This window comes from Odocoileus virginianus, unplaced genomic scaffold, assembly GCF_023699985.2.
Source record: "Odocoileus virginianus isolate 20LAN1187 ecotype Illinois unplaced genomic scaffold, Ovbor_1.2 Unplaced_Contig_11, whole genome shotgun sequence".
In the NCBI taxonomy this organism is placed as follows: domain Eukaryota; kingdom Metazoa; phylum Chordata; class Mammalia; order Artiodactyla; family Cervidae; genus Odocoileus; species Odocoileus virginianus.
In genome coordinates, this window is record NW_027224328.1 from 592,844 (window position 1) to 614,964 (window position 22,121).

The 22,121-nt window shown below is 40.8% G+C and overlaps 1 long non-coding RNA gene and 1 pseudogene across 1 annotated transcript in view; one reads left to right on the top strand and one right to left on the bottom strand.

Annotated features, from left to right (window-relative positions):
• Window positions 1–22,121, top strand: part of LOC139033961 (uncharacterized) — a 79,593-nt gene that overhangs the window by 29,357 nt on the left and 28,115 nt on the right. The gene's annotated exons all lie outside the window — the stretch shown is intronic.
• Window positions 14,214–15,947, bottom strand: LOC110140341 (negative elongation factor D pseudogene; annotated as a pseudogene).

A 22,121-nucleotide genomic window follows, 5' to 3' on the forward strand; every position in this document is an offset into this window, starting at 1 on the left:
GTGTTGTTGGAAGAGGGTGTTTGCTATGACCAGTGTGTTCTCTTGGCAGAACTCTATTAGCCTTTGCCCTGCTTCATTCTGTACTCCAAGGCCAAATTTGCCTGTTACTCCAGGTGTTTCTTGACTTCCTACTTTTGCATCCCAGTCCCCCTATAATGAAAAGGACGTCTTTTTTGGATGTTAGTTCTAAAATGTCTTGTAGGTCTTCATAGAACCGTTCAACTTCAGCTTCTTCTGCGTTACTGATTGGGGCATAGACTTGGATTACTGTGATATTGAATGGTTTGCCTTGGAAACGAACAGAGATCATTCTGTTGTTTTTGAGATTGCATCCAAGTACTGCATTTTGGACTCTTCTTGACTATGATGGCTACTCCATTTCTTCTAAGGGATTCTTTCCCACAGTAGTACATGTAACGGTCCTTTAAATTAAATTCACCCCTTCCAGTCCATTTTAGTTCGCTGATTCCTAGAACTTTTATTTATTTATTTATTTTCCTAGAACTTTTAATGAATACATAACATACCATTCATTGGCTATATATTTATATTTTTGGATTATTTCCTTAGACCAGAGGTTGGCAAACTATGCCAGTGTTATTCTCTATGAGTCCCTGGAAAACAAAGAATGCTATACTCTTGAGTGGCATCTCCTGTATCTAAATCCATCATTTTTAAGTACTTAAGGTAGGCACTGGAGAAGGGAAAGGCTACCCACTCCAGTATTCTGGCCTGGAGAATTCCATGGACTGTATAGACCATGGGGTCGCAAAGAGTCAGACACAACTGAGCAACTTTCACTTTCAAGGTAGGTGCCCATCCAGGCGTCCTCAGGAGCTAAGGCCATCTAGGCAAAGACGCAGCCTCCATACCAGGGTGGGCAGCTCTGCATGGGCTCTGACTTGCAGGCTCCTCTGAGCCTGGCAGAGTGGTGCGCCATGCTGGGACCTCACCAGCCACCATGGGCACGAAGCAGGGCTTCCAGCGTCTAGGTTCCGACTTCCTGTTGCCCAATCTCAGGGTCAGAAGGGCTCACTTCTATTTTCTTTTTTCTTCCAGAATACTGCCCAGGATACCATGTTACATTTGGTCATAATGCCTCCCAAGGCTGCTCTTGATTGTCACAGTTGGTCTATTTCATTTTAAGGATGCCCATTTCACCCATGTCCTCATCTGTTCTAGATTGCTTCCCTTTTTCCTACCCCTTTTTCCCCCTTGTATTTTTTTCTCTACTTGTATTTTATACCTACTCTTTTTTTTTTTTTTGTATTTTATACCTACTCTTTGAATACATGATTTGTTTCATACTCACTGCTTTTAAAGGCATTATCTTCCTTTAAGATTTTTAAAAATCTTAAGAATGGCAGGATGTTCTCCAAAATGTCAAATGTTATAGCTAAAAAAGGTGGACGATTCTATGATAACAGTAGATAGCTAGCATTTTTAGGATTTTGCTAAATTCAGCTTCATTTCATTCTTCCATCCTCACTTCGGCAAATTATAGACAATGTGGTATGGCTTGGGGGAACTTGGAAAGGCAAGTTTTAGCTTTGAGGTTAACCAGACCAGGGTTTGAATCCCAAAGCCATTTGGATTGTGGCCAAGTTCATTTAACCTGATTTTCTAGTTCTTTTATCTGTAAAGCAGCTGTAGGGAATGCAAAACTTCACCTCTACTCTTATGTGGTCCCTGACTGGGCTCAACAATTAAGCTGACACAAAACAGATTAAAAAGAGAAAAGTATTTCACTTTATTAATGATTTTACATATGGGATTCTTCACAGGAAAGTGAAGACTCTAAAAGCAGTATATCATTTTTTATGGCTTAATTTTCTGTGCTGACCACTTATTCTAACATAGGTTGCTAATATGACACCTGATTATGACCAAAATATAGGGATAAATAATAATTGCCCGGGATAACTTGAAAATTAAGAAACTGGACAAATGATTTACATATTCCCCATGGACACCTCAATCATGAAAATGCCATGATAGCAAGACTTTTGTCCACTTCACTCATCTGGCAGCTAGAATCATGTCAATTATATAGAAAGAAGTTCAATAAATATTTTGATAAGTATTAAGTGAATGTATATAAGTGTGTGTGTGTATGTGTGTGTGTGTGTGTGTGTGCAAGAGAGAGAGAGAGAGAGAATGGAGAATTAAAGATCAGAGGGGGAGGTAATGAGTTATTTAATAAATGCTGCTAGAAAAGATTGATAAAATTTATATAAAAATTGATAACTTCTATTCAAAGATTTCATGGAGAGAAAAGCCATAAATCTACAGAAAATGCATGTAACAGAAAATGACAAATTTTTGGTATCTATAACACAGAATTTCCATAAGTCATAATCAATAAAGCTCTGTCCACCTTGAAAGGCCTTCTTCTCAGGGCTCCCAGGACACAATCCTTTTCTGAGATTCTTTCTGTGTCGATGATGCACATTCCAAGTTTTCTTTGATTCTTACTACTCCTCTCTCCCTCTCCCTAACTGAGAACCTACTATGTATCTCCTGACTGAGGACCTACTGTGTATCTCAAAGCTACATCTCTATATCTCTGAGTTCCTATATATATTGTCCAGGCACAAAAATCTAATCATAATGATTTTGTTACCACCCACACAGTGGTTAGGTTAGGATTTGAATCTCCAGAGTTATATATCCAAATTTCCCATTCAGTATCTCTGATTGGATGTCTATCAGGTATTTTAAGTCAAACATGAAACTCCCTAACTCAACCCTGATGCCCTCCTGACCCCTGACCCCCTAAGTCCTTCCCATTTTACTAAAGCCAGATCCATTCGTCCAGTTGATGGGGTCAGAACTCTTGGCATCTGGGACTCCTCTCTTTTTCTTCTAGTCTAAACTCAATCTGTCAGAAAATCTACTTTGCTTTCTTCAAAATATACCCCAAATTCTTCAACTTCTGACCACTTTTACCTCTAAACTAGAAATATTTCCTGGTGTCTGGTTCTACCTCATCTTCCCATCCCATGGTCTATTTCCAATCCGAGCAGAGTAGTTCTTTTAAAATGTAAATTACACAATATCATGCCATGACTGAAACCTTGACAGTGGCTTTCAATATCTTACAGAGGAAAAGCCAGAGATTTTGCAAACTTCTAAAGGATTTGGCCCCTTGCTCCATTTCTTATGTGTTAACTCTTCCCCTCTCATTTACCTCCATCCCTTCTGCTTGGCTTGCTTTTCAGTAAATGAACCTAGCATGGTTGCAGTTTCAGCCTTTGCACTTGCTGTTTGCTGTGCCTAGAAATTTATATTTCCATATAAAAGCAAGAGTCTTTTTTCTTTTTTCCTTCTATTTCTGTTTTATTTGGTCATGCCCCATGGCTTGCAGGATCTCAGTTCCCTGCTGGGGGATTGAACCCGGGCCCGGCAGTGCAAGTGCTGAGTTCTAACCCCTAGACTGCCAGCGAATTCCCAAGACTTATTTTCCAAAAGTATTTTTTAAATTGAAATATAGTTGATTTACATTGTTGTGTTTCTGTTGTACTGCAAAGTTATACAGTTGTACATATGTGTGTGTGTATATATGTATAGCAGAATCATATAGCTATACAGCTGAATATGTTTATATATATATACTTTTTCATACTCCTCTACTATGGCTTATTATAGGTGACTGAATATAACCTATAATACTGAATATAATATAGTTCCCTGTACTCTACAGCAGGACCTTCTCATTTATTCATTTCTAGTAGTTTGCCTCTGCTAATTCCAAGTTCCCACCCACTTTACCATTTGGTAACTATAAGTTTGTTTTCAATCAGATAATTTTTCTCACCTTCCTCCCATTTTTCTCTAAATATATTTGTTGACAAAGCAGTGTCCAGAAGTAAGATTTAAATCTGTACCTGAGAAAACCATTAGAATTTGTGATTCAGGGCTTGAGGGTTAATGGAAGGTTCTGGGAAATGTTGTTCGAACTTGTGATCAGGTAAAATTTTAAAACACAGAGCATTTCTACCAGAGAGATGAAATTACAAATTCAGGCTTAGACATTTAGGAACTGGTACTTGTTGATGAAATCACATTTTTTATTTTTAATGCAAAAGTTTAATTGTTTTCAATTGCACTGGGTCTTCGATGCTGCCAGCAGGCTTTCCCTGGGTTTGGAGAGCAGGGCTACTTTAGCTGTGGTGCCGGGCTTCTTCTTGCAGCGGCTTCTCTTGTTGCAGGGCACAGCTCCAGGCGCACAGACTTCAGTGGTTGCAGCACGCAGCTTCAGTAGTTGCGATGTACTGGCTCTAAGGTGGGCAGGCTTCAGTCCTTGTGCTGCCCGGGCTCAGTAGTTGCAACGGTCAGGCTCTAGAGTCCTGGCTCAGTAGTTGTGGCTCACTGGCTTAGTTGCTCCTTGGCATGTGGAATCCTGCCAGACCAGCAATGGACCCTTTTCCCTTGCATTGGCAGGTGGGTTCTTATCCACTGCACCATCCAGAAAGTCCTCACATTCTTTCCCAATTCAGTTTCCTCATTTTGGACCTAGAGTGACAATCAAGTGAGGTAATATTAAAGATTTGTACATCAATATCTGTGAATAATATATACAAATTCCATAAACAACCAGTGCCATTAAAAGTGTCCATGTTGTTTTTATCTTTATCTTCCTTCCCATCATATGAGCTTTTTCCAGACAACAGAGAGGAAAGACGAGCACCGAATGTATTCAACATCTAAGAAACAAAGACAAAATTATTTAGTCAATAAAAATCCAATGGCTGCCATTCTGTGTCTGGTAATATGATTACATGATAAATGGTGGCATGATTACAGGTGTATTTGTGTGTCGAGGGGACTGAAAAATAGGACAGAAAGTTGATGGGATATTCAACAACTGTGGGAACACAATGTGTCTCCAGTGGTCAATGTATTTTTTCCATTTTATGTTTTACGTGTCAAACATCCTTACCTCTTCTGTTTTGTCTTATATGCCCTCCAGTGTATTTCTTTTTTGTATATCTTCCTCTTTTTACAAAACCATCGGTTTATCTGCCCAAAAAAAAAAAGGGTTGGGAGGTGATTCATCCAGAAATAAGGATAATGGTTTATATGGGTAAGAGTTGTACACCAGGGACTTTGTCAGTAAACAAATATGTGGTCATACCTGAGTCTCTGTCATGCTAAATTCAAATGCAAGTGATGAAATATCCAGAAATGTGGGTTTTTCTTTAAATTTAAACATTGCCCAGAGAGTGTCCATGAGGGGTCTGCTGACAAATTTTTTCTTCTGGTATTGATTCTTATTTTTCTTTTCTTTCTCGTCCTCCTCCTTGTCCTGTTCCTTTTCCAACTTCTCTTCTACGACTTCTTCCTTTTCGCCTCCTCCTTCTCTCTTTCTCTTCTGTGTCTTCTTTTCAACTTCAAGGTGATTTTGTTCACAGGACATCACTGGTTGTTTCTGTGCACCAGAATCTGTGGAATAAAATCAAGTTGCAGCTAAACTGGACATTCAGATCATAGTATTCTTCAGTGTGAGAATATATTTGATTTTCATAAGATAGCCGTGTCAGACATTGTTGGAAAGCAGAGGAAAGGAAAAGTCAAGTTGTCTAAACCAGTGAAGATGTTCATGAACAGAATGGCCTGAAAAAATTTTTCTTTTGAATGTTAAGTAGTGATAAATAAATACTTCCTAAGGAAAGGCTATTTATTGAAGTTGAAACATCTGTGTGTGATGTTAAGTACTCAAAAATAAGTGAACTTGTAATGAAATAAGCTATGACTGACCTTCCTTAAAGGACTATGCATGCTAAGTCACTTCAGTCGTGTCTGACTCTTTTTGACCCTATGGACCATAGCCCTCCAGGCTCCTCTGTCCATAGAATTCTCCAGGCAAGAATACTGGGGTAAAAAAAGAAATAAAAAGAATACCAGAGTGGGTTGCCATGCCCTTCTTCAGGGGATCTTCCTGACCCAGGGATTAAACCCACTTCTCTTAGTTCTCCTGCATTAGCAGGTAAGTTAAGGACTATACAGGCTTCCTATTTCTATTTCAGAAAATTTTGCTAAGTTTTAGAAATTTGTCCTTATACTTCACTTTTCCCAGGATCTTCCTGGCATATGTTCATGTCCTGGCATAATTACTAATATCACCACTTTTACCTTAAAGTACTCTGGTTTAAACCATATATTGTGTGATTCCATCACTTACACTATTTAAGAAACCAAATCAGTAATTTAAAAGTAGCCAAGACACATCAGAAGAGTTTAATTAGGAACATAATGAACAGCAATAGTTATTGAAACAGAGAAGAATGACTGTACAAATGGACAAGTTCACCACTGAAAAAGAAAGGGGGGCTAAAATTAGACCCTAGTAGATAATCAAAAATTGATGTATGATGATGGAGAATTTCTGATCAGTGGGGGGAAGCAATGAGATATTTAATCAGTGCTGCTAGATAAGACTTATCAAATTTATATAAAAATTGACAACTGCTATTCATCAAAGATTTCATGAATAAAGTGGAGAGAAATGCCATAAATTGGCAGAAAATATATGTAACAGAAAACTGACAAATTTTTGGTATCTAGAGCAAAGAGCTCCCATAAATCTATAAGGAAAAAAAGATCCAAGAGAGAAAACAAAAGCTGTGTGTGTGTGAGAGCTGGGAGTCAGAAGTAGATCTGAATGGCTAATATTTTGAAAAGAATAATCAAGATGAAGATAAGAATGAGCTGCCTTTTTATAGTTACTTGATAGAAATGAAGAAATCAAATAATACCAAATGTGAGACAGCGGTAGGTTGACAAGAACTTGCAGGTATTTTTGTTAGAAGTGTGAGTTGATTAAACTCCTTTGGAAAACAATTTTGCACTGTCTTATAAAATTATAGATTCTCTTATCCTTGATTTAACCCTAGAGACTTACTTGCATATGTTGAAGAGGAGACACAAATAAAATTCTGGTAGCGTTCATGATCTGAAACATCAGAAGGGGAAATAATTCAATGTGTGTCATCAGAATGACAGTATTTTGGCCACCTGATGGGAAGAGCCGACTCATTGGAAAAGACCCTGATGTTGGGAAAGATTGAGTGCAGGAGGAGAAGGGGGCAGGAGAGGATAAGATGGTTAGATGGCATCACCAACTTGATGGACATGAGTTTGAACAAACTCTGAGAGATAGTGAAGGACAGGGAAGCCTGGTGTGTTGCAGTCCATGGGGGTCTCAAAGAGTCAGACACAACTTAATAACTGAACAGCATTATCAGAATGAAGTTAATGATTAAAGCTAATTTGAGAATTTGGTGAACTTTAGAATTATAATTCTGAGTAAAAAGAGCAAATCTCATATCCTCCAATTAAAAATAAACCAAAAAAGAACAATTCTCCAAAGTACATAGTGTTCAAAAACCAAATAATATTATTGAAGGGTACATATGTATGTGATAAAAAAATATAAAACTAAGCAAATGATAAAGGAGTTTCAGAAGATGGTTGGAAGAACACAGTAGGATAGAAGAGGCTTACAGAAAAGCCGATGAAATACATTAATAAAGTTATACCTAGATCAGTAATGTTAGATGACATCTGTAATATATGTTGTACTTAGGACGGTCGAGTTATTCTATGACCTAGATGTATCCATGTGGCCTGAATTAAGAGGTCATTAGGAATGAGCTTCTGTGATTTGGTTATTGGCGCCACAACAATTAGACTTCCCAGGTGACACTAGTGGTAAAAACCCTATCTGCCAGTGCAGAAGACATAAGAGACTCCAGTTCAGTCCCTGGGGCAGGAAGATCCCCTGGAGGAGGAAATGGCAACCCACTCCAGTATTCTTGCCTGGAGAATCCCATGGACAGAGGAACCTGGTGGGCTGCAGTCCATGGGGTCAGACATGACTGAAGTGACTTAGCACACAGGCACGCCACAACAATTAAGAATGGAGTGACAGATAAGAGGCAGTGCATTTGCTTATTTGATTTCCACTGAATTCGTACTTACTCCAGCTTTCTGATTTTGTGAAGTTGTCACTCATTTCCAGCCCTTGTTGACATAGGTCCATGATTGTCTTCCTTTGGGTCTTCTGTACTAGATGTTGTCCTTGACTTTCAGAGATCAAATACTCAGATTGACCTAAGAAAAATCCAGAGAAAGTTTGTTATAGAAACACATTCAAAAGCTCTTATGGGGGCTTCCCTGGTGGTAAAGAATCTGCCTGCCACTGCAGGGGACATAGGTTCAATCCCTGATCCAGGAAGATCCCACATGCCTTGGAACAACAAAGCCCATGAGCCACAGCTATTGAGTCTGCGCTCCAGAGCCCAGGAGCCGCAGCTACTGAGCCCACATGCCACAGTTAATGAAGCCCATATGTCCTAGAGCCTGTGCTCCGAAACAAGAAAAGTCACCGCAGTGAGAAGCCCACTCGCTGCGATGAAGTGTAGCCCTGCTTGCCACAACTAGAGAAAAAGCTGGTACAGCAACCAAGACCCCGCACAGCCAAAAATAAGTTAAAAAAAATTTTTTTTAAAAAAAAAGCTCATATGGGACTTCCCTGCCAGTGGTTAAGAATCTGCCTGCCAATGGAAGGGACATGGGTTTGATTCCTGCTCTGAGAAGATTACATATGCCGTGGGGGCAGCTAAGCCCGTGCACATCAACTACTGTACCCATGCTCTAGAGTCCAAAAGTCTCTATTGCTACCATGTGTTTATTTTCTTGTACAAGAAAACTGCTTTTAAAGAGTCCTATTTGTGTTTGCATGTCGGTGATATATTTCCTGCTCATTGTCTCTTGAATTGACTCCAGTCAGTCTTTTACAAACTCTATAGACATCTCTCTTGTCAAAGTCACCAATCAGTGACCTTAGCATTGCAAAAATCCAGTGATCAATTCCCAGCCCTCTCTTACTTGGAGTATTTGGAGCTCTGTCCATCTTGAAAGGCTTTTCTCTCAGGGCTCTCAGGACCCAATCCTCTCCTGAGATTCCATTTATGTCAGTGATGCTCCTTTCAAGTTTCTTTACTTCTTCCTTTTTCTCTCCTTGTCTTTCAGACCTCCTGCGACTCTCAAGTCTATGTCTCTAGAACTCTGAGTTCCTATATATACTGTCCAAGCCTGGAAATCTAACCATAATGACATCGTTACCACCCAGGCAGTGATTAGGTTAGGATTTGAATCTCCAGGCTTGTATATCCAAAGTTCCAGCTCTATATCTCTGCTTGGATGTCTCATTAGTCATAAGTTAAACTTAAAACTCCCAACCTCAACCTCAAAGTCCCACATTGACCCCTGACCCCCTCTCAGGCCTCCCTGTTTAAGTGAAGGCAGTTCCATTCATCCAGTTGATTGAGTCAAGAACCTCAGCTTCTGCAATTGCTGTCTTTTCTCTTGGGCCAAAAATCAATCTGTCAAAAAAAAAAAAAAAAAAAATTTCAGCTTGATCCCTTGCTAGGTTTCTGACTTCTGTTAACCGTTTCCTGTATTGCCCTGGTGGTCTAGTGGTTAAGAATCTGCCTGCTAATGAAGACATGCGTTCACTCCCTGGTCCAGAGGATTTCCCTTGCCTCCAGGGAACTGCCCCCTGTGCGCCACAACTACTGAAGCCCAAGTGTTCTAGAGCCCGTGCTCCACAAGAGAAACTCCTGCAATGAAAAACCCACTCATTGCAACTGGAAAATAGCCCCTGATCGGCAAAACTAGAGAAAGCTAGCATGCAAAAAAGAAAGAACTGCAAGTTCTTGGAAAAAAAAAAAAAAGCACTTTCCTGCACTCACTTTGCTCCATCCCTCAGATTGCCTTGCTTTTCAGTTAACAAGCCAGTGTGGCACCCAACTGAAGCCTCTGCACTTGCTGTTCATTCTGCCTATAAAGTTTTTTCTCCAGAGAAATGCAAGACTTGTTCTCTTACTCTCTTCTGATTTCTTTTCAAGTACTTTTATTGACAAGGCAGTGACCAGAAATGAGACCATAGTAGGCAGTGCATGGAGACGACAGTTAAGGATTTGGGATTAGAATATGAGGGTTAATAGACTCTTCTGGGAAGTGTGAATTTGGGCTGTAATCAAGAAAAATTTAAATTAGAGAATTGATGAGAACTCTTCAAAAGTGGAGGCCAGCCAGGAACCTGAAGATGTTCCATTTCAGGCTAAGGATTTTGTGAAAAGAAAGAAAGTGAAAGTGGCATGTGACTCTTTGTGACCCCATGGACTATACAGTCCATGGAATTCTCCAGGCCAAAATACTGGAGTGGATAGCCTTTCCCTTCTCTAGGGGATCTTCCCAACCCAGGGATCGAACCCAGGTCTCCCGCATTGCAGGCAGATTCTTTACCAGCTGAACCATAAGGGAAGCCCAAGAATACTGGAGTGGATAGCCTATCCCTTCTCCAGGGATCTTCCTGACCCAGGAATCGAACCGGGGTCTCCTACATTGCAGGAGGATTCTTTACCAACTGAGCTAAATATTTAAGGCTACTGGGCATCCCTGATGGTTTGTAAATGATGAGGTAAACTGTGGTGAAGACAGATTGGATGAAGGAGATTAAGGGACTAATAATTTGCTTGCTGCAGAGGTTACAGAGATGACAGTGCCTAGAACTAAGGTAGCTGTCTTTCCTGTCTTGGGTATTAGTGGACCACAAAAATGAGCCCCAGTGGTAAAGTGTACAAAGTGTATAAACAACAACAAAAAACCCCAGAAGAATACATTTCCATCAGGCATATGAAACATATTCAATTTAATCAAGATGCAGAGAAACAAAACCTGAAATAAGGAGATACACGTATACAAAAAATTATTTCTATTATGATACAGTATTTACAACAATTTATAATCCATAAGTATGTCTACAAACAGATCCAAGTGTATAATCTAATTTTAATGTATGATAATGGAGAATTACATTCCAGTGTGGCAAGTAATGAGTAATATAATAAATGCTGCTGGAAAAGATTCACCAATTTTATATAAAAATTGAAAACTGGTATTTATCAAAGATTCCAGGAATGAAGTGGAAAGAAAAGTCACGAATCTGCAAAAAATATATTGACAAACTTGTAGTATCTGAAACAAGATTCCCAGAAATCAATAAGGAAAACAATCCTTATCAAAAGATGTGTAGAAGATGTGTGTGTGAGGCCTAGGAGTCAGAAGAATACCTGAATGGCTAATATTTTGAGAAGTATTTCAACCTTAGTAAAAATCAAGATGAAGACAAGAATGAGCTACCATGTTATACCCACTTGATAGGCAGAAATGAAGAAGTCAAGCAGTGCTGCATGTTAGAGAGTTAGATTGACAAGAACTCTCATGTGTTTTTGGTGGAAGTGTAAATTGATTCAACTGTTTGGCAAACAATTTCTTTTTTTTTTTTTAAACAATTTCTTTTTCTAAACAATTGTTTCCTGTGCTTCACATTAATTAAAGGAGAGTTATTTTTCTTTAAAAAAATTTTTTTTTACTTGGTTGTAGCAGGTCTTTGGGCTTTCCAGGTGGCACTATTGGTTAAGACTCCCCTCTCCACCCCCTGAAAAATGTAGGAGATGTAGGAGACACAGGTTTGATCCCTCGGTTGGGAAGATCCCCTGGAGGAGGAAATGGCAACCCACTCCAGTATTCTTGCCTGGAGAATCCCATGGACAGAGGAGCCTGGCGGCGCTACAGTCCATAGGGTCACACAGAGTTGGACATGACTGAAGTGACTTAGCACCCATGCATGCAGTGGGTCTTTAGTTGTGGCATGGGTGATCTGGTTCCCTGACCAGGGATCAAACCCAGGCCCCCTGCATTAGAAATGCAGGTGTTAATTATTGGGCCATCAAGAAAATCCTTTGACAAGTTTTCACAGTCTTGTAAAATTATACATTCTCTTATCCTTCATATATACATGGAGATCTTCTTCCATACATGTATCAGGAGACATGAGTAAGAATGTGGTAGCATTCATGGTCTGAAACATCTGAAGGGGAAATAATATAGTCAGAAGGAAGCTAATGAATTAAAGTTATTTGGGTCCTTGGTTGGGGCTTCCCTGGTAGCTCAGCTGGTAAAGCTGAGCTGCAATGCAGGAGACCCCAGTTCAATCCCTGGATCAGGAAGATCCCCTGGAGAAGGGAACAGCTACCCACTCCAGTATTCTTGCCTGGAGAAGCCCCATGGACAGAGGAGCCTGGCATGGGGTCACAAAGAGTTGGACATGACTGAGCGACTCTCACTTTCAAGTACTCGGTTGATTTTAGAAGCATCATTTTGGGTAAAAAGAGCAAGTCTCAAAATACATATTCTTCAAAAATCAAATGATATTATTGAAGGGTGCATAAACATGTGATTTAAAAAGCTATAAAACTGAGGAAAGGATAGAGGAAATTCAGGAAGATGGTTGGAAAAACAGACTAAGATAAAGGAGACATACAGATGAGCTGATGAAATGTGTAGGTAACAGTATGTGTTGGTAATGTTATAGGACTTCTATTTTAGATTCACCTTTTTTTTTTTTACTGACATGTAATTCTCCATAAGCTGAACATTTTTTGCGGGCTCCAGAGCACAGGCTCAGTAGTTGTAGTACATGGGCTTAGTGGCTCCGCAGCATGTAGTATCCTCCTGGGGATCGAACATGTTCCCTGCATTGGCAGATTCTTATCCTTATTCACTGTGCCGCCAGGGAAGTCCACCCATTTTACTTTGATTGGATTTAATAATTCATAAAAATTACTTGAAAACATAAATCTTTTGAGATGGCATGTTTTTAAAATTGTGTGCTAAGTCGCCCCAGTAGTGTCTGACTCTTTGTGACCCTATGGACTGTAGTTTGCCAGGCTCCTCTGTCCATAGGATTCTCCAGGCAAGAATACTGGAGTGGGTTGTCATGCTCTCCTCCAGGGGATCTTCCTGACCCAGGGATCAAACCCATGTCTCTTATGTCTCCTGCATTACCGCTAGTGCCATCTTAAGTAATTTATTTTCCTGTCTACACCAAGTGACTTGCGGAATCTTAGTTCTCTGACCAGGGATTGGACCTGTGGCCTTGCCAGTGAGAGAAGAGAATCCTAACCACTGGACTCCCAAGGAATTCCTGAGGCCACACCTCTTATACTTTGTGAGAGTCCAAACTACTTACAGGTGTAGAAACACATTCAAATTCTCTTATAAGTAAATGACTGAATTTTCCATTTCCTAGAATGTCTCTAAGTTGAAAAAAAAGACATTAAAGTTATTGAATTTGTAACTTGAACTTCATTGTTCTGATTTTGTTCAAAATATAGAGAATAAAATAAGTATTACTTATGATAAACATGTTGCCAAGTAATAATGCTTATGACAAAAATCAACAGGTAAGAAATGTAAAGTACAAAGAATTTTTATTACTAAAATTTTGATGATCACTATCCCAGCACAGGACTCATCGAAATGACTCTAATTTCCATGTATTTGAAAGCATTGTTTTCCCACATTATCTTTCCAGTTATCAAATAGAGTCATATAATTATTTTCTGATAATTCACAATAGAGACAGTAGATGCTTCCTTGAAAATCTTTGTTTACCTTCCCGGAGACTTGCGTGTTTGGGTGCATTTGTGGGTACAATGGCACATGCTCAGTTTTACATGTAGAGTTTCTGATGCTGGTGATGGACTTACATTTAATCCTGCCTCTTGAATCTGGGGTGACAGTATTTCTTGCAAACTTGGAAAGTCGTTTGACTTCTTATTTGTTATTTATTTTTTGGACCCAAGTGCTTTATTTACACAGTAAAAAGCCAACAACCAGAATGTACACTTTCCAACTGTAGAAAGACTTTGTTCTTGGAAAATTAAAGCAATTACAATAATAGGAAGTAACCAATCAGGTTGTGTGAAAAAAGCTAAGTCAACTTTGCAAATAATTCATCTTAGTGCCTCAGTTTCTGAACTTCCATCATTTGGGGGCTCACAGTTGGGTGGAAGAAGTAAGGGGAACCTATTTCTAATATTGGGGGAATGAATATGGTAAACAGGACTTAAGGGCAGCCCTGGGTTTACCAGGAGTGGGGACTGTTCAGAAGAGCAGTTTTCCACTTAAGATTGCTAACATTCCTTTTTTTTTTTTTAAACAAAAGTCCTCCACATCCTCCCACCAGAACCCATTTCCAAGGTGTTGACTGGGCCTCTCTTCACCAGTAGCTGCTGCAAAAGTGTTCTCCACAGTGGGTCTGCTGGAATGTTCTGCTGTGGGTTTGGGGTTGCTCTGACTCAGTCTAGCAGCATGAAGTTAGACTGGCAGTGAGCTATGAACTCCATCACAGGGTCATGTTCACCCGCCCTTTTCAGGGTGCTGGCAATGCTGTCGTTTTCCAGGATGGGCAGGAAAAGCTGCACAAAGTCAGAGGTGTAGGGAGGGCTGATCATATCCAGCACCTCGGTCACAAAATAGCGGATGAGAGACAGGTCGGTGTCCAGCTTCTCCAGACACCTGCGGATGTAGGCGACCACGGGGAGCACATGGCCATGACTCAGCAGGTGCACCATCCTGTCCAGGAGGGTCTTCTTCACCTCGAGCTGCTTCATGGCATCTAGCTCGGGGTACTCGGTCTCCAAGAGCTTGATCAGCAGCTGCAAGATATGGGGGTGCAGGAGGGGATGGCAGGCGCTGACCTCGTCTAGCAGGGCCAGGGGCACCAGAGTGGGTTGGGTGTGCCGCTCGAAGAACTTGGGCTTTGACACGGTCCAGTTCACCCACGTCAACACACCCACTGCCACCACTGGAAATCTGATGCACTTATAGAGGGTGCCCAGCTCGGCCAGGAACTCACTCGCCCCTATGTTCTCAGCGCAGCACAAACTGTGAACAATTTCAATAGCCTTCGCCGTTGCCTTCAGCTCATCTTGATTGATGTTCAGGCGCTTGTTCTTCTTCCAGATCTCCACCACACTGGCCGCATAGGCCAAGAGATGGATATACTTGTGCTTGTGGTCTGGGTTGATCCTGGCCCCGGGTTTAAAGAGTGATTGCATGAACAGGTCCAGGAAGGCGGGCGCCCGGATGAGCTCGACAGGAGGTGGGTCCCTGCTGGTAACAAACAGGTTGTAGAGGACGGTGATGTCGGCTGGATTCAGGGCCCCCTTGGACAGCATGGCCCCCAGGGCCTGGCACAGCTGGGGGTAGGAGGCAGCTCTGCCCAGGGCAAGCGGGATGCGACTGCCATCATGGCCACTCTCCTGGGCGAAGCGCTGGACCTCCTGGGCGACCCTGCGCACCGCTCCGCCCCGCTGGCCTTCCTGGGCCAGCACGGCCATCAGGACCTGAGCCAGCAGGTACGTGTGCTCCCCGTGGCACACCATCTTAGCAAACTGAGGCAGGTTTTCTGCGAGGTTGGCCTCTCCTCCATCCAAAATGGTAGCTAGAGAGCTCCCAAGAACTCTAGAGAACACTTCCAGCTGCTGGCAGGCTGCCACCACGCCAGTGATCTCACCTTGGTATCCTGCATCGGAAATGAGCTTGACCGTGAATTTCAGCATCAAACAGTCTGGATGTGCTTCTGTCAGCCGATAAACAAGATCCCTCCAGGTGGGATGTGCAATCATTTGTTCCAGCCAGGCGGGGGTCCCCCCTTCATTTGTAAAGATAGAATCTGCTTTGCGGGGGTCGAAGTGTTGCATCACTAAGTTCTTCAAATGGTTTTCCACAGTTTCCTGAACCTGCACTGGTTCCACCCCGGTCTGAATGAGCCACTGGGCCAGCAGGTTGATGGTCTGGGCCACAGCGGTGTAGTTGTCTGATAAGAGGCAGATCACCTCCTCTGGAGACCCTCCTGCTTGGAAATATCTCATCAGAGTGTTGAAGACAGAGGGCTCCATGATATAATCTCGGGTAGAAAATTTCTGCAGGCATTCTTGCTGGATCTGGGCGTCTTCTTCTCCCAGCACACCGTCTTCTGGCTGCTGGTCACCCCACTCGGCAGGGCCCCCAAAGTCATCCTGGTCCATGTCCATGGTGGTGCCAGGCATGGTCCCCATTGGACTGTTCTGAAGCTGCCTGTTTAGGAAGGGATAACAGGATTATGGTCACCTCTCTCTTCTTTTCAAGGTTTTGGTGTGAAAAACTGATGTTTCTTTCTTTTTCAAAAATATTTATTAGTTTTATTTATTTGGCTCTACAGGGTCTTAGTTGGGGCATGCAGGACCTAGTTCCCTCACCAGGTAATGAACCCTGGCCCCCTGAGTTGGGAGCATGGAGTCTTAGCCACTGGACCATCACAGTCACAAAATGGATGTTTCTTGATAGGAATATGAATTTAGTGATTAGATCATAGGAGGGCAAGTTTCTTCTGTCTACTCTTGGAATTGCAGTCTGATGTTCCAGAGGTCATCTCATTGGCCAGTTGAGATGCTTCTCTATAATGATCACGTGTTAAATTTATACTCCGATAAAATTATTACTATTTTCAACAATTTGGAAAAACTTTACTTTCTCCAGACAACTAATATATTCTCTCAAAAATTAATCATCTGTGTCTTTTAGCTCTGACACTCTAGAGACCCAAATCAGTAATCCTTAATCAACTTTTGACTCAAAACTAGTTACTATGCTCAAATAGTTCTTATTTTTTATACCATTGCTATGCCTTTTCTTTCAGTGAACCTTCCATTCAATTTGGACTTTTAAAATCAATTTTATTATTTTTGTTTTCTTTGTATTACATATTTATTCACTTCACTATAATTTGAGTACTTTTCAGTGTGCTAGGCAATTGTCTGTATGTACAGTGAAAGGTTTAGGTTTTTTGCTAAAAACAAAAGTTTGCATAAGGTTTTAAGTGGAAAAGTAACAGAAAATGGTTTTCTTTGAAAGAGATTGTGGCTGCTAAGGGAGAATGGCTAGATTGGAGCCACTGTGGACAAGGGGGTTCTAGGTGGAAAGGTGTTAGGCTGTTAGTGGATGTGGGCTTTAGGGAGTGGGAAGTGGGGGGGGAATAGAGGACTGAGTGAGTGTTTCATTCACTTTTCTTCAATAGATTTCCAAAGATGAAGGTTTACCTGAGGGGAGACAGAAAGAAGAAAACAAAAAACAGAAGGCTTGGTAACTTACAGGGATAAGGCCTTTGGGGAACAGGAGGACCACAAAGAGCACGCAGTCACAGGTTGATCCACAGTCTGTCCCAATTCCTGAAAAATAAGAAAAAGAGCAGCTCAAACTCGTACTGTTGGTAAGATTTGTGGTTAGGATCCACACCCATCTCTGCCAAGCTAAAAACCCTCATTATTATACTGTGGAATAAAATGCAGCAGCAAAAAAAATATGTGTGAAGTAGGACAATACACAACAACATGAAATGATATCCCAGCTATATTTGAGATAAATCAGACTAACATAGTAGAATAAGTTTCTTAAATTGAAAAACAGAGCCATTGAATGTTCACATAATCAGAGGGCTTCCCTGGGAAATTCTACTAACATTCAAATAATAATTAAACCTTTCACAAACTCTCCCCAAGTACAGAAGAGCAAGAAAGACTTCCAGCTCGCTCTAAGAGGCCAGTATTCATTACCCTGTGTTATCAATCAGGGTTCTACTAGAGAAACCAAACCCGTAGGAGATGTGTATTAAGAGATTTCTCACAAGGAATTGGCTTACATGACTGAGGGAACTGTCTAGGCAAGCCTGAGATCCCTGGGCAGCTGTCAGAAAAGGCAGACTGGCATTCTTTGGTACCAAGGATGCTGCTTGCCCCAGACAGAATGTGTTCTCTTTAGGGAAACCTCAACTCGACTCTTAAAGCCTTAGTTAATTAGATCAGGCTAATTCGTTTATCTAGGATCATCTTTCTTCTTTAAATTGATACGGATTTTAATTACATCAAAAAATACCTGAAAAATACCTATAGCCTCCAAGATTCCACAAAACCACACCTTGATGCCTGAGCCACACAGAGGAATCCCAAGAAAACTACTGACTAATATCCTTTATGAACACAGGGGAAAAAATCGTCAATAAAATCCCCACAATCTGAATCAGGCAAAGTAAGGATTATACACCATGACTCAGCAGACTTTATATCAGAAGTGTGAGGTTGATTAGATTTATGAAAAACAATCAATGTAACGTGTCAATAGAATAAGGGACAAAAACCACATCATCATCTCAACAGAGGCTGAAAAAACTGTTTCTAAAAGTTAAACATAGAGTTGCCATATGAGGAATCGTGTCTGACTCTCGTGACCTCATGGACTAAAGCCCACCAGGCTCCTTCGTCCATGAATTTCTCCAGGCAAGAGTACTGCCATTTCCTTCTCCAGGGCATCTTCCCAACCCAGGGATTTTACCCCAGTCTCCTATACTGCAGGCAGATTCTTTACCAGCTGAGCCACCTGAGAAGCCCTGTGGCTCATCCAGTCCTTTCAGATAGCATATACAAGAGAAATGACAACCTAGCTCCACACAAAAAACTTTTCAGGTGAGCATAGCAATGTTACTCATAATGGCCACAAGGTAGAAACACCCAAATGTCCATCAACTGATGAATGGATGAACAAAGCATGGTATACAGTGGAATATTATCTAGTCACAAAGAGGAATAAGCTACTAATTCATGTTCAGCATAGATGAATCCTGGAAAGTTGCAAAGTGAAAGAATCCAGGTACAAGAGGTCATGTACTATATAATTCCACTTAATGAAACAGTCAGTACAGGCAAATTTGTAGAGATAGAAAATCAATTAGAGGTTGTCAGGAAATAGTGTGGGGCAGGATGGAAAGTGCTAATAGACTTCTTTTAGAGTGATGAAAATGCTCTGGAATTAGATAGTGGGGTGGCTGTACAACATTGTGAATATGCTAATAAACCACTGAATTTTATACTTTAAAAGAGTGAATTTTATGGTTTGGATGTTGTGTCCAGTTTTTTTAAGTGCTCACACAGTCCAGGAGTATAGACCAGACTTCAACTAAATCGATTAGGCATGTGAAACAATTATTTACATTTGAATAAGCTAACAATTATATTTTAAAAATTGCAACTTCAAACTTGTGGGATTCAAATAATTAATTAGTTATAGCTGTCATTTAATATTACTAATATGATTGGTTATATTAGTCTCCTCTGTCATTTCCATCCACCATATAGACAAACTAATTGTTAGCAGGTTTGGGAGGAAAAAACAAAACTCCGTTGAATATCACAAGGCTCTTTTGCTATCACCCCATTTTTAACATTTCTTTTACAGGAAAACTCTTTAAAAGAGTTCTTTGTCTTTGCTGTGTGGTGATCTTTTTTCCTGCATACTCTCTCTTGAATTTACCCCAATCAGGCCTCACCTCTAACCTACATAGACACCCAAACTGTGAAAGTCACAAATCCATGATCTTAACATTGCAAAAATCTAGTGATCAATTCCCAGCCCTCTCGTACTTGGAATATCTGGAGCTCTGTCCACCTTGAAAAGCTTTCTTCTCAGGGCTCCCAGGACCCAGTCCCCTCCCGAGATTGCTTCTTTGTCAGTGGCAGCTCCTTCCAAGTGTTCTTTGCTTCTTCTCCTTCTCTCTCCCTCTCTCTGACTGTGAACCTACTATGTCTTGCAAGGTGACATCTCCAGGGCTCTGCATTCCTATATATACTGTTCAGGCATGAAAATCTAATCATAATGATTTTTTTACCACCTACATGGTGATTAGATTTGGATTTGAATCTCCAGGCTTGTATATCCAAAGTCCCAGCTCAGTATCCCTGTTTGGGTGTCTTATAGGTCATAAGTCAAACTTAAAACTCCCACCTCAATCCTGACTTCCTGCCCTGACCCCTCTCAGGCCTCACGGCTTAAGTAAAGCCGATTCCATTAGTCCAATTGATTGAGTCAAGAGCCTTAGTATTTCTGACTCCTCTCCTTTCTCTTGGTCCAAGCTCAACTTCTGAGAAGAAAATCTAAGTCGGCCCCTTGCTATTTCTGACTTCTGTTGACACTTTCCTTCCTGTATATGACCCAACAATCCCACTCCTGAGTATATATCTAAATAAAAACATAATTTGAAAGGATATATGCTCCTGCATGATCATTGCTGCACTGTTCACAATAACCAGGACATGGAAGCAACCTATTCATAAATGTCCATGGATAGAGGAATGGATAAAGAAGATGTAAGTCATATATATGATGGAATATTACTCAGCCATAAAAAAGAACAAAATAATGCCATTTGCAGTGACATGGATGGACCTAGAAATTGTCATACTGAGTGAAGTAAATCAGACAGAGAAAGACAAATATATGATATCGCTAATATGTGAAATCTAAAAAAACCGTGCAGATGAACCTATTTACAAAACAGAAATTGAGTCACAGACATAGAAAAGAAATTCATGGTTAACAAAGGTTGGGGAGAGATAAATTAGGAGATTGGGATTGACATATATACACTAATATATACAAAATAGATAACTAATAACCTCATGTATAGCACAGGGATGTCTATTCAATACTCTGTAATGTTCTATATGGAAATGGAATCTAAAGAGGAGTGGGTATATGTATAAATGTCTTGCTTTGCAGTATAGCAGAAATTAACACAACATTCTAAATGAACTATACTCCAATAAAAAACTAAAAACAAAACCCCAAACCATTTTCCTTCACTCACTTTGCTCCATCCTCTCTGGTTGCTTTGCTGTTCAGCTAAAAAGCCAGGCATGATCCCAGATTAGGCCTTCGCACTTGCTGTTTGCTCTGCCTCCCTAGAAAGTTATTTCTCCAGATTAAAAGCAAGACTTGCTCTCTCGTCTTCTTCTGGTTTCTTTTCAAGTACTTTTAGTCACAAGGCATGTGACCAGAATTGAGCCTGGAGTCAGCGGTTGGAGAAGACGATCAGGGCTTTGGGATTAGAGTATGAGGGTTAATGGAATCTCCCAGGTTTGTCTTTAAAAAAGCAAATGTTTGTTGGCCTGTGTCAGCTCTTAATTGCAGCTCACGGGATTCTTACTGTGTCATGAAGATTTCATTGCAGCACCTGGACTCTCTATTTGTGTGTCGGCTTCCGTAGGGTCAGAATGTGAGCTCCCTAAGGTAGACACAAGCTTACTTGCCCTGAGGTATGTGGGATCTTCCCAAACCTGTGTTCCCTACGTTGGCAGGCAGATTCCCAACCACTGGAATTATTTCCCACAATGCTTTCTTTTTCTTTTTTTTGCTTTATTTTTCTACCCTCACATATCTGTAAACTGCCACTGAGAAGTCTTCCTGATCTCTATTAAATAATTTATCCATTCAAAATTATTTATGGGGCAAAAAAGAATATTTTCCTCTTACCAAATATTTTTCAAAATTTTGGGCTCCTCTGGTGGCTCAGATGGTAAAGAATCTGCCTGCAATGCAGGAGACTTGGGTTCGATCCCTGGGTCAGGAAGATACCCTGGAGAAGGGAATGGCAACCCACTCAGTATTCTTGCCTGGAAATCCCATGGACAGAGGAGCCTGGCAGGCTACAGTCCATGGGGTCACATAGAGTTGGGTAAGTTTTAGTGATTACATAATAACCTATTCTATAGTCTATAGCATCACACATCAGTTCCTTAAGACATTTTTGTGCTCTTTACAATGTTTCATGCTTGTAAACATATAATTACCTATCACATACACTATTGTTTGTATTATATCTATTTGTAATTCAAATGAGAGGCATTGTCTTACAGTTTCAAAAGTATTCCTCGGTTTAGCCATCATATTTTCATAGACGTGGTCCAAACTGTCTCAAGAGAACAGGGCCCCAGCGAGGAGAGCAAGCGTGAACACACAAACACATCATTGTCCATCTGTGTTTCCTGGACTGAAAGTTGAAACAACAGAAAAGACAAGTGTCAACCACACACCAGGAAACTGCATGTCCAATGAGGATGACAGGTTTCCGTGTGTGTTGGCTGCATAATTAATTATGATGGCTTCATGCTTCAAAGCTATGGTTTTTCCATTAGTCATGTATGGATGTGAAGTTGGACTATAAAGAAAGCTGAGGACCAAAGAATTGATGCTTTTGAACTGTGGTGTTGGAGAAGACTCTTGAGAGTCTCTTAGACTGCAAGGAGATCCAACCAGTCCATCCTAAAGGAAATCAGTCCTGAATATTCATTGGAAGGACTGATGCTGAAGCTGAAATTCCAATACTCTGGCCACCT